Raw genomic sequence first — 10,941 nt, 5'->3', positions numbered from 1 at the left:
ACATTGCTAATAGCACTAGCTATGTGCTTATAGTTCTAATATATATATTTGCACTGTTTAGCACTAAAAATAGTCATTTTAGTTACTTTTTTGCAGTGTCAGTAAAGAATGTGGATCCGTCAGTAAATGTCATGATTATTTGTCAGCAAAAAAAAATTGGTGCTGTTTGTAAATTTTGGCGTTCTGCCAGTAAATTTCACTTTGGGGGGTTGGCGACACAGTCCCCAACTTTGCCCTCCACTAACTCTGAACCCTTTTTCCTTTCTTTGATAATCCATCCCCTTTTCCCTTGGCAAGACACCGACCTAATGAGGTCTGGATGAGCCCCCCCCCCCCCGTGATCTGGAAAGCCAGACTCCCCCAGTAGATAGTTGGGGAGCCGGCGTTTCCCAGCGGGCGGGACGTATTCTGAGACCTATGATATTGAGCCTGAACAAGGCCACAGAATATGATGTAATGGGTACAGTGGAAGAACCACCATAGGGTATGGTACATAAACCACAAATATTAAAGTAAATAGGGTAGAGTTTACATCAGGACTTGAGGAATGGCCTTGAAAACACAAGAGGTGAACTTCTTGCATATATTTTATGTATGATGTACTACAAATACTGTACAATGAGATGCCGAGGTCTTTTGTTATCTGTTATGTGAAAACTTTAATAAAAATCATTGAAGCGTAAAAAAAAAAATTACCTTTACAATCACTTTAAGGTAAAACAAACTCACACTTACATAAATCCAGCATTGATCCAGCGCTGTGTAAGTCTTCTCTTCCTGCCTGGTCTCTGGGGTCGGAGTCAAGTAACTCTGGCGTTGATTTACTAAAGGCAAATCCACTTTGCACTAAAGTGCAGTCTCTGTAGATTTGAGGGGGTGCATGTAAGGAAAATAAAAAAACAGCATTTTTGTTTGCACATGATTGGATGATAAAATCAGCACAGCTTCCCCTCAGATCTACAGCGACTGCACTTCCAGTGTACTTTTTAAGTGCACTTTCAGTGCAGATTTACCTTCAGTAAATCAACCCATGTGTGTCTATAGACATGCACAACCCGGCTCAGGAGCGAGCCTGCATGTCTGCCCCCTTAGGAAGGCTTCCTATGGCAGACACAGAAAGGGAGGAGCCAGGATCTCCCGCGGAGGACCCCAGAACAGGATGTTCAGGGCAGCTCTATGTATAATACCAGTGCACAGAGCAGGTGAGTATGTTTCTTTTTTTTTTTTTTTTTTTTTTTTTTTTTTTTGAAAGCCTATGGCGTGCAAAACACACCCCAAAAACTTCACCCGGTGCATAAAAAATGTGCACACACATAAAGAGTGCTCACAAAAAAGTGCCACGGGTACACAGACGTGCCAATTCCCTGATCCCCCGGGGCGTTATGCTCCTGCGGGGACAAAGGTACTTACAATGGTCTATCTGGCCAAAACCAGACAGACCCCGTTCTCTGGAGGGCCTGCCGAAACAGGACCCCCCCAAGTACTAGGTGGGGCTCCCCCGAAGGGAGACCCCATGAGAGAGAGCGAACTAAGCCAAAAGGCCATGTCCACCCCTTCCCAAGACTTTCAGGGCTGGCCCGAGGACCCGCATCCTTACTCATCGTGCAAAACGTGAAAAAAACAAGACGTGACAAAACAAACATAGGTTTCAAATAAATAAAAAAAGTGGGGAAAGGGATAGTGGAGAGGAGAGTGAAGAAGTGGCCATTGTGTGAAACAATGACCAGGCCCTCCGGCCAGGAATAAAAAATTCCTCTGGTCCTAGCCAAAAGGCCCGGCCCAAGAGGCAGGTGCTTAAAAAGCGTGTTATATGGTGTAGTGACCTTGGTGCCCAAAATCAAAGTGTCTGCCACACACAGTGATTCTATGGCACCCCTGGCCTGCCACTCCAGGGGCACTACTCCATAGGCTTTCAAGTTCAACCCCGACCCACAGCCCAGACCACAGCAGCCCCCACCACAGGCAGAAAGGCATGGAGATCCAGAAGCTTGGTGAGAGCCCTTTACCATCAGGCTCCACCGTCGCTCCCATCACTCCTACCTAATTACATTCGGGAGATACTAGCCACTCCCCCCCCCCTCAAAGGGGTAGTAAGCGTTCTCTCCCAAATAACTGTCCGTAGCTAGAGCTACCACAATCCAGGCCAGAAGGCCAGGGACCCGACCCTCCGGCCAGACCCATGTGCAGCACCCATCCTCACCAGGAGGTCCTTTCTAGACTGGTTGGGTAGGCCCACTGAAGCCCCCATGGGCAACAGGTGATGACTTTCCCTCAACCGTCTGTCCAGGTCCAATTACACCATCGGATTTGCATGCGCCCTTCCCACTATTGGTCGGGCCAACATCGCCTCCTCTGGCAACTGATAAGAACAGATACTACACTTGATCTAGTATGTTTCTTATTTTAATTTTTGTAAAAAATAGACTTTAAATTGGCTGCCATGCATTGCACTATTGCCTTGGTGTTTCCAATTATGAGCACTGTTTCAGACAGTTGCAGAGATATTTCTACTGTCAGGTCCCTCATGTACAGCTCCATACATAGAGGCAGAGGTGCCGTATAACGTTCCGGTATTGCAGTCCTCTTGCCGCGCATCCTGTAACCAGGAGCCGGTGTTCTGTCAAATTCTCCAACACCGGCCATTAACATCTCTGATTCAGCCGGTGCTATCACGTTCCAGGGGGAGTGCTACTGACGTCACGCTGCCGCTTCCCTAGGTTTTCCCTTAGCGCTCCGCCTCCCCGTTCTCCGCCTGCTCCTGCACTGACTGTCACATCTAAAGCTGCGGGGTCCTCTAGCTCTGGAATAGAAAGGTAAGGATCCGTATTCCGCTCCTTATGGGTGTGGAGAGCCCGTTTTCTACACAGCATGGAGGGAATAATATCAGTGTTCAGCCAGCAGCTGCAGAGTTCTGTATGTGCTGGGTATGTTGCACTGATCTCTAATCACCCTGAAGGAGTCGAGGATAGAGGAGGCCAGATCTGCCGGCCGACCTTTGTATATTTAATGTGCATGGCGTTGGGTTTCTGAAGGAAGCAAGGCAGATGACTGCATACTGTGTGACGGCTGCATGTGTGCTTTGTATTAGATTGCATAATGAAGTAAGCAGATCTGCCAGCCTATGGCCTGATTTTACTATGTGCAGTGTGGGACTTCCATTGACTGCATGGATACACTTTGCATCTTTCACCTAGATTGAATTGTTTGCAGGTCTCCACGCTGTAAGGGCTGCTAAGCATATGGAGATCCTGTGTATTGTAAATGTGCTACATCTTTAAAAGTCTACCTCCTTGCCTCCTCCATGAAAGCCAAGCCTATCTGTCTCCATCCATTTTTGCACAACCTTATGTAAAAATGTGTGCATAGCTGCATTCGACAATTCACCTTGAAATGGGTTTTTCAGTATGTAATGATGTGTTCCCACACCCTTGCTAAGTGCAGTTGGTTATATTGTTCATAACGCACACTAGACATAATAGCCCAGTGTGATGTCTTGCTCAAGGTCATCGTGGGCCATCTCTGGTATCTGTGCCTTCTTGGATCCAGCACTGCAGCTGTTAATCTGATCTACTGCAGAAGAGAGACTGAAAAAAGAAAAAAAAAGAACTCACACCATGTGCTTGCAAATAATTGTACTTTCATTCATCATCTCTGCTCTCTGCTATCTACTTGAATGAATGAGAAGATTGGAGAGCATTTATGTTATGTCACGTGTTACTTATGAAGCAAGGGCAAGAGAGCCATTTGCTGTGTAAGAAGATGTCATTTGACCCTGAGTATGAAGGACACTCCTCATTTGGCATTGGTCCCTCAAGGCAGAGATGACAGCAAGCTGACAGCATGTCCACACTAGCAGATCGTTATAGGGTAGTGTCATGCTGCTATGGCTTTATTTCAATCAAACTGAGCTCTTTGAGAGCCAATAAATGCCTGCACATTATTTACATATTTTCATGGGCGTACATTTACCTAAATAGAACATTTTTCCAGCCGGTAATTCTTCCTAAAAGTACTTTTTGATGTGTTACTCTGCCTGTAACTGAACCATGTTTGACGTGTGTGGGCCTTAATAAATCACAATGCTGTAATCCATAGCAACCAATCGGCATAGATCTTTCACCGATGCAACAAGAATTGATAGCTGCTTGTTAGAAGTCACTGCGCATTATTCCTGTCAGTCTAATTTCCTTTGTATTTATACTTTGTAAAATTACTGCCACTCGGTCCTGTATGCTCTAAGGCCCCTTTCTCATGGGGTGGACTCCGCCAGTTCAGCGGGGGATCTCTCCACTGATCCCAGCTGAGCTGGCGGGTGGCTGGTCCATGTCAACTGCTTATGCAGAGTGGACACAGACACAGCCCGCTCTCCTCTATGGGTGGTCAGATGTAAACGGACCATCTGTCTGCTTACACCCGACTGCCACCAGATCCCAGTCCTCTAAATGGAAGGAGAACGGATCACCATCTGTCTGTTTTTATTGGATTGGATATGGACACATGTCAATTTACACCCACTGTGCCAGAGCGAATGGAGGATTCAATGGGGCCCGCCTGAAAAACTGACAGGCAGACCCGATTGGACCACTAGTGTGAAAGAGGCCTAAAGAAGGAATGAGGAGCCATGTGGAAAATATTTAGCTGAACTGTATTTATTTTCTCTTGAGAAGAGTCAATTACAGTGGTTCTTCAACTTTTTTGAAAAAAAAGTACTGTAGTTCACGTTCCATATCATGTTACATTCGTATACAGGGTATAACATGTAACTAAATGAGCACCCAGTCCCTCTTGTGACAGTGAGCCAGGGATTATCTCCCCGCGCCCGCTGTCACAATTTAAAAAAGAAAAGATAGAAAGCGTGTCCGTGCAGGGCTCCGCCCATCTGGCCTCATCGTTCATTCAGAGTTCTGTAATTGGAAGAACTACAGCTGACTGATTGTAGTAATCAATGAACTGCTTCATTGATTCTTCCTGTCATTCTGTTCCTGCCACCCATAGGAGGTGACAGTCTGCAGAAGCCTGAGATTGCACCCATGATCTGATGATCGCGGGTGCAATGCTTTACAGTCTTCTAATAAAAAAACAAAAAAATAAATGCAATTTTTTTTTTTTTTTAACTGCAAAAAGATGTAGTATTTATTATTATTATTATTATTATTATTATTATTATTATTATTATTATTATACAGCGCCAACAGTTTGTGCAGCGCTTGACAAAATTAAGGCAGACATTACAATTTGGTACAAGAGGAATCAAAGAGCCCTGCTCATTAGAGCTTACAATCTGAAAGGTAGGTGTCAATCGATACAAAAGGTAATAGTTGTGGGGGATGAGCTGATGGAGGAAGTAAAACAGTGTATTAGTTTGAAGCAGGATAGGCTTCTTTAAAGAGCAGGGTTTTCAGGGATCGTCTAAAGATTGATAGATTAGGGGACAGTCGGACAGATTGGGGTAGGGTGTTCCAAAGGATGGGAGAAGCTCTGGAGAAATCCTGCAGGCGAGCATGGGAGGAGGTGACAAGGGAGCTAGAGAGCAGGAGGTCTTGGGATGACCGACAAGAGCAGCTTGGTTGGTATTTTGGGACTAGGTTAGTGATGTAGTTGGGGACAGAGTTATGGATGGCCTTGTAAATTATTGTTAGTACTTTGAATTTTATTAGTTGGATGCGTGGAAGCCAGTGGAGGACACTGAATGGTTGGTAAGGTGGATGAGTCTTGCTGCAGCATTTTATTATGGACTGAAAGGGGGTTAGTCTATGTAAAGGTAATCCAATTAGGAAGGAGTTGCAGTAGTCGAGGCGAGATTTAACCTGGGAGTGAATTAGAAGCTTGGTGGCATCATTAGTTAAGAAGGGGCGTATTCTAGAAATGTTGCGGAGGCTAAGGTGACATGATTGGGATAGGGATTGGATCTGGGCCTGAAAGGACAGCTCAGAGTCTAAGGTTACCCCTGGCGTGTGGGGACAGACTGATAGATGTGCTATTGATCTTGACAGAGAAGTCAGGGGAAGGGACAGGTAGGGGGAGGAAATATTAAGAGCTCGGTTTTAGATTCAGTTTGAGGAAGTGGTTTGACATCCAGGCTGATATGTCTTTTAGTCAAGCAGTGATGCGTGAGGAGACTGATGCGGTGAGCTGAGGGGCAGAGAGATTTGGGTGTCATCGGCATATAAATGGTAGTGGAAGCCATGAGAGGCTATCGGCTGACCCAGGAAGAACGTGTAGATCGAGAATAGTAGAGGTCCAAGGACAGAACCTTGGGGGACCCCAATGGTAAGAGGAAGTGGAGTTGTGACACTGAAGGTGCGTGAGATAGGTAAGATTCGAGCCAACGGAGAGCGTAGCCATGGAGACCAAGCAAATTGAGTTTTTTGAGGGGGTAGTCAACTGTATCAAAGGCATCGGAATATATTATTTATATATACAGTACCTTGCAAAAGTGAGTACACCCCTCACATTTTTGTAAACATTTATTATCTTTTCATGTGACAACACTGAAGAAATTACACTTTACTACAATGTAGGGTAGTGACTGTATAGCTTGTATAACGGTGTAAATTTGCTCTCCTCTCGAAAAAACTCAACACCCAGCCATTAATGTCTAAACCACTGGCAACAAAAGTGAGTGCACCCTTAAGTGAAAATGTCCACGGTGATGGACTGGCCAAGCATGTCTCCAGACCTAAACCCTATTGAGCATTATCTGTGGGGCATCTTCAAATGGAAGGTGGAGGAGCGAAAGGTCTCTAACATCAAACAGCTTGGTGATGTCATCGTGGAGGAGTGGAAGAGGACTCCAGTGGCAACCTGTGAAGCTCTGGTGAGCTCCATGCCTAAGAGAGTTAAGTCAGTGTTGGAAAATAATGGTGGACACAAAATATTAAAACTTGGGGGTGTGCTCTCATTTGTTGCCAGCGGTTTAGGGGGTTGTGAAAAAACACCTGGCAGTGACCGGCCACCAAGATCCCTCCCCCGTTTTACTTATCTGAGCCCTGGAACTTGACCCAGAACCTGGAACAAATCCAATGACCCAGGGGCAGGGCCGAGTCATACATTCAGTGCTAGGGACGCCGAATGCTGGACTCGGCAGAGTGCCCGCAAGGTAACCCCCTTGGCGAATCGCTTCCCAAAAGGGGTTATCTGATGCGGGGAGGAGCCACTGGGGGACCCCAGAAGATCAGGTTCAGGGCCACTCTGTGCAAAACGAGCTGCACAGTGGAGGTAAGTATGATATGTTTGTTATTTCAAGGGGACAGCAAATTTTACACTATTTATACAAGCTGCACATTCACTACTTTACATTGTAGCAAAGTGTAATTTCTTCAGTGTGGTCACATGAAAAGATATAATAAAATATTTACAAAAATGTGAGGGGTGTACTTACATTTGTGAGATACTGTATACCATCGTTTGTAGATGCTATAACTTTCACACAAACCAATCAATTTACACTTATTGAAACGCCAACATTTTTTTTTTCTTATTTTTTTACATTTTTTTTTTTTTTAGTTACCCCCTACCTTGTGTGTGGATAGATAGATCGATCTGTATCACACGTGCACACATATATTACCAAAAGAATTGGAATGCCTGCCTTTACACGCACATGAACTTTAATGTCATCCCAGTCTTAGTCCATAGGGTTCAATATTGAGTTGCCCCCCCCCCCCCCCTTTGCAGCTATAACAGCTTCAACTTTCTGGGAAGGCTGTCCACAAGGTTTAGGAGTGTGTCTATGGGAATATTTGACCATTCTTCCAGAAGCGCATTTGTGTGGTCAGGCACCGATGTGGACGAGAAGGCCTGGCTTGCAGTCTCCACTCTAATTCATCCCAAAGGTTTTCTATCAGGTTGCGGTTAGGACTCTGTGCAGACCAGTCAGTTCCTTCACCCCAAACTCGCCCATCCATGTCTTTATGGACCTTGTTTTGTGTGTGTTTTAAAAAATATATTTTTTTCTATTGCCGGCAATGGTATTGTACCGCCAGCAATTTACCCACTTAACAACCTCGCTATAGCCGAATGACAGCTACAGCGTGGCTCGATAACCCTGGGAGGGCGTACTATGACGTCCTCCCAAAATCACACTACCGCGTGCCCCCTGGTAGTATCACGGGAGCACACAGGAGTATCCGTGATACGTCACGGATCACGGTAAATGGCCGCTGACAGCGGTTGTTTACCATGTGATCGCTCCGTCAAGTGACGGAGCGATCACTTGTAAACAAACCGGTGTCATGTCCGGTTCCTCTCTCCACTCTGTACCGATTGGTACAGTGTGAGGGGAGAGATTGGGTGCAGCAGCTCTGTGGGCTGGATCTGTAGTGCCCACAGCGCTGCTCTGTGCCCATTGCAGGACTCATCCATCCATGCTCACAGCCACGCCATCCATGCTCAGCCATGCATCCATAATTGGCCAGCCATCCATCCTCAGCCATCCATACTTAGCCATCCATCCATACTCAGCCATCTATCCATACCCAGCCCTTCTCAGCGATACCTAGCCCTTCTCAGCAAAACCCAGCCATGCTCGGCAATACCCAGAGCTTTCTTTTGGTGGTATTTAATCACTGCTGTTTTTTTTTATTTTTTACTACAGCACTGATAGCCGGCACTGGGCATTGATGGGTGACACTGACTGGCATCACTAATGAGCGCTGATTGGTGGCACTGGTGGGCACTGATTGCTGGCACTGGTGGTGCTATAATGTAATCGGGGCACTGATGGTTAGTGCCCTGATTACATGTTTTGTTGTCCCCTGCGAGGAGATGCCGCTGATCGTCTCTCATCGCCACACACACTGTCCAGTGTGAGACAAGGCGCGCCGATTACCGGCATCTCCGTGTTTACATGTGACCAGTTCTGATTGGACACAGCCGATCACATGGTTAAATAGCCGCGTACGCGACTCTTTACAGAGGTCAGGGTAGCGCTGTGTCCTAGCAACACGGCGCGGCCACTCTGGGACACCGTCCCAGAACGAGAGCCGCCCCGCCGTCATTTAACAGCGGGTGGGCGGCAAGTGGTTAATCACTGCTGGGTATTTTATTTTTTTTACTAGAAAGGCCAACAATTAAAAAAAAAAAAAGTTTTTCTCCTTCACTGATGTGCACTGATTACGAGGCACTAATATGCATTACTGGGCATTGATGGGCAGCACTGATAGGTCTGGTGTCACTGATGGAGGAAGGAGTGTGCTAGACATGCTCCGTGCTCCAGCTGAGACCCGGGTTTACTGATTTCATTTATCCGCAGTCCTGACCTGAAAGTCAGCAACAAATAATCTACATTCCCCTGCAGTCCCCTGCTGCAATCTTCTGGGTTCCATGGGAAGGAGGAGGAGTGCATCTAACATTCCAAGCCGCCCGCATACAAATGCAATTACCTCTGTGTCTGTCTAATCAGCAAGGCATACTTGAGTTTTTTTCCTGTCGGTGGTCGGACCTGCTCCCACACATCAGACAATGACGTGAAGCAGTAAAGGAGCTGCCAGCATTCTTCTACGTTCTCCACCTCTTGCTATGAGTGCGCTGCCCTCATCTATGTATCCCGCTGAACACCCCAGAACTATCAAATCCAGCTTGGTCAGGTGCGGTAAGTGTAGCTGATGTGGTGGAGTTTTCATATCCCTCGAATTTCAGCGTTTTGGAGCCTTGAGTAATTTCAAGGTAAATGTATCAAAATCGGAAATTCTTAATGTGTCACTTTTACCACACCAAGTGACAATGATGAAGAAGAATTTTTCGTTTAGATTCTGTTCCTCTAAAATATTTAGCAATTAATATTCCTTCAGATCCGACCCATCTATATTCGACATATTATATCCCTCTTATGCAACGTACTCTCCAAGATCTTAAAAAAAATATATGATTCTAATCTATATTCGTGGTTCGGGAGGATTAACATATTGAAAATGGACATAATACCCCGCTTTCTGTATCTTTTCCAAATTGTCCCTGTTCCTATTCTTAGATCGTTTTTATCTATTCTACAATCTGCTTTTACAAAGTTTTATGAGGGCACAAGAGATCTAGATTAAATAGGAAAACATTAACATTACCCAAAATGAAAGGAGGAGTGGGTGTACCGGATCTATATTATTACTATGTTGTGTCAGTGCTGACTAGATTAGTGAACTGGTTCCACCATTCGGATACCAAACAATGGGTATCAATAGAACAGGGGTTGAATCAGTTTGATCTCCAGGCACTTCCTTGGTTAAACTTCTCTTCCTGTGGTACTCAAGACATGTTCTCCTCTCTACCTTTCCTTACGTCTCATTTAATTAGTGTCTGGTATAAAATGATTTCGCGGCTAGGGCTTTCTTCACAAGTAGGACCCCTATTTGGCAATCCTCATTTTCCACCTGCAGTAGATCGGATACATTATTTATTTATTTATTTATTTATTTATTTATTTTTATGTGGAACAAGGAGTCTCACCAAAGAGTGAGCCAGATTCTTTGTCAGGGTAAACTTCCACCCATAATGAACTTTCCTACACAACAGCCCTCACTTGGGCAATGGTTGGAATATCAGCAAGTATTGTCATTCCTGTCCTCTACTCCCTTAAACCATTTTTTTTTAATAGAGATCTAAATTAGTTTGAGTCCATTTTGGTGCAAAGTACTAAACCAAAACATGACCTACCAGCAATATGTCGGAAGGCTGGCCGCAGACCAGCCAGTATTTGTGGGAGGAGTCTGGGACTATTTAGCCCTCCTCCCCTGCCAGGCCAGCGTCACCCTGTATCCCTATCACTTTCACCTCAACCAGCACCTCCATGAAATTCTGTATCTCTATTACTGCACCCCTTGTCACCCAGTAAACCTATATCGGGCCCCCCTGTAACTAGAGCTCAGCTCCCTCACCCAGCATCCCCATGTCAACCTGTAACCCTTAAACTGCTTTCCCTGTTATCCCACTCGGTGGTACCCTGTAACC

The 10,941-nt window shown here is 45.5% G+C and overlaps 1 protein-coding gene across 4 annotated transcripts in view; it reads left to right on the top strand.

The window, feature by feature from the left end:
* Positions 1-1,178: 1,178 nt before the first annotated feature.
* The window catches only part of VDAC1 (voltage dependent anion channel 1), a 584,928-nt gene continuing 575,165 nt past the window's right edge, over positions 1,179-10,941 (top strand). For 2 of the 4 annotated variants that reach the window (XR_012242902.1, XM_073620777.1), the window contains exon 1: positions 2,662-2,813. The gene's annotated coding sequence lies outside the window, so the exon portion shown is untranslated. Of the gene's footprint in view, positions 1,203-2,661; positions 2,814-10,941 lie in introns of those variants that run through there. The other 2 variants (XM_073620778.1, XM_073620779.1) reach the window with 2 other exon arrangements.

The sequence above is a fragment of the Aquarana catesbeiana genome, linkage group LG03 (genome assembly GCF_042186555.1).
Source record: "Aquarana catesbeiana isolate 2022-GZ linkage group LG03, ASM4218655v1, whole genome shotgun sequence".
Classification (NCBI taxonomy): domain Eukaryota; kingdom Metazoa; phylum Chordata; class Amphibia; order Anura; family Ranidae; genus Aquarana; species Aquarana catesbeiana.
Note: the sequence above shows the minus strand (reverse complement) of the source record. Positions and strands in the feature narration are given on the sequence as shown.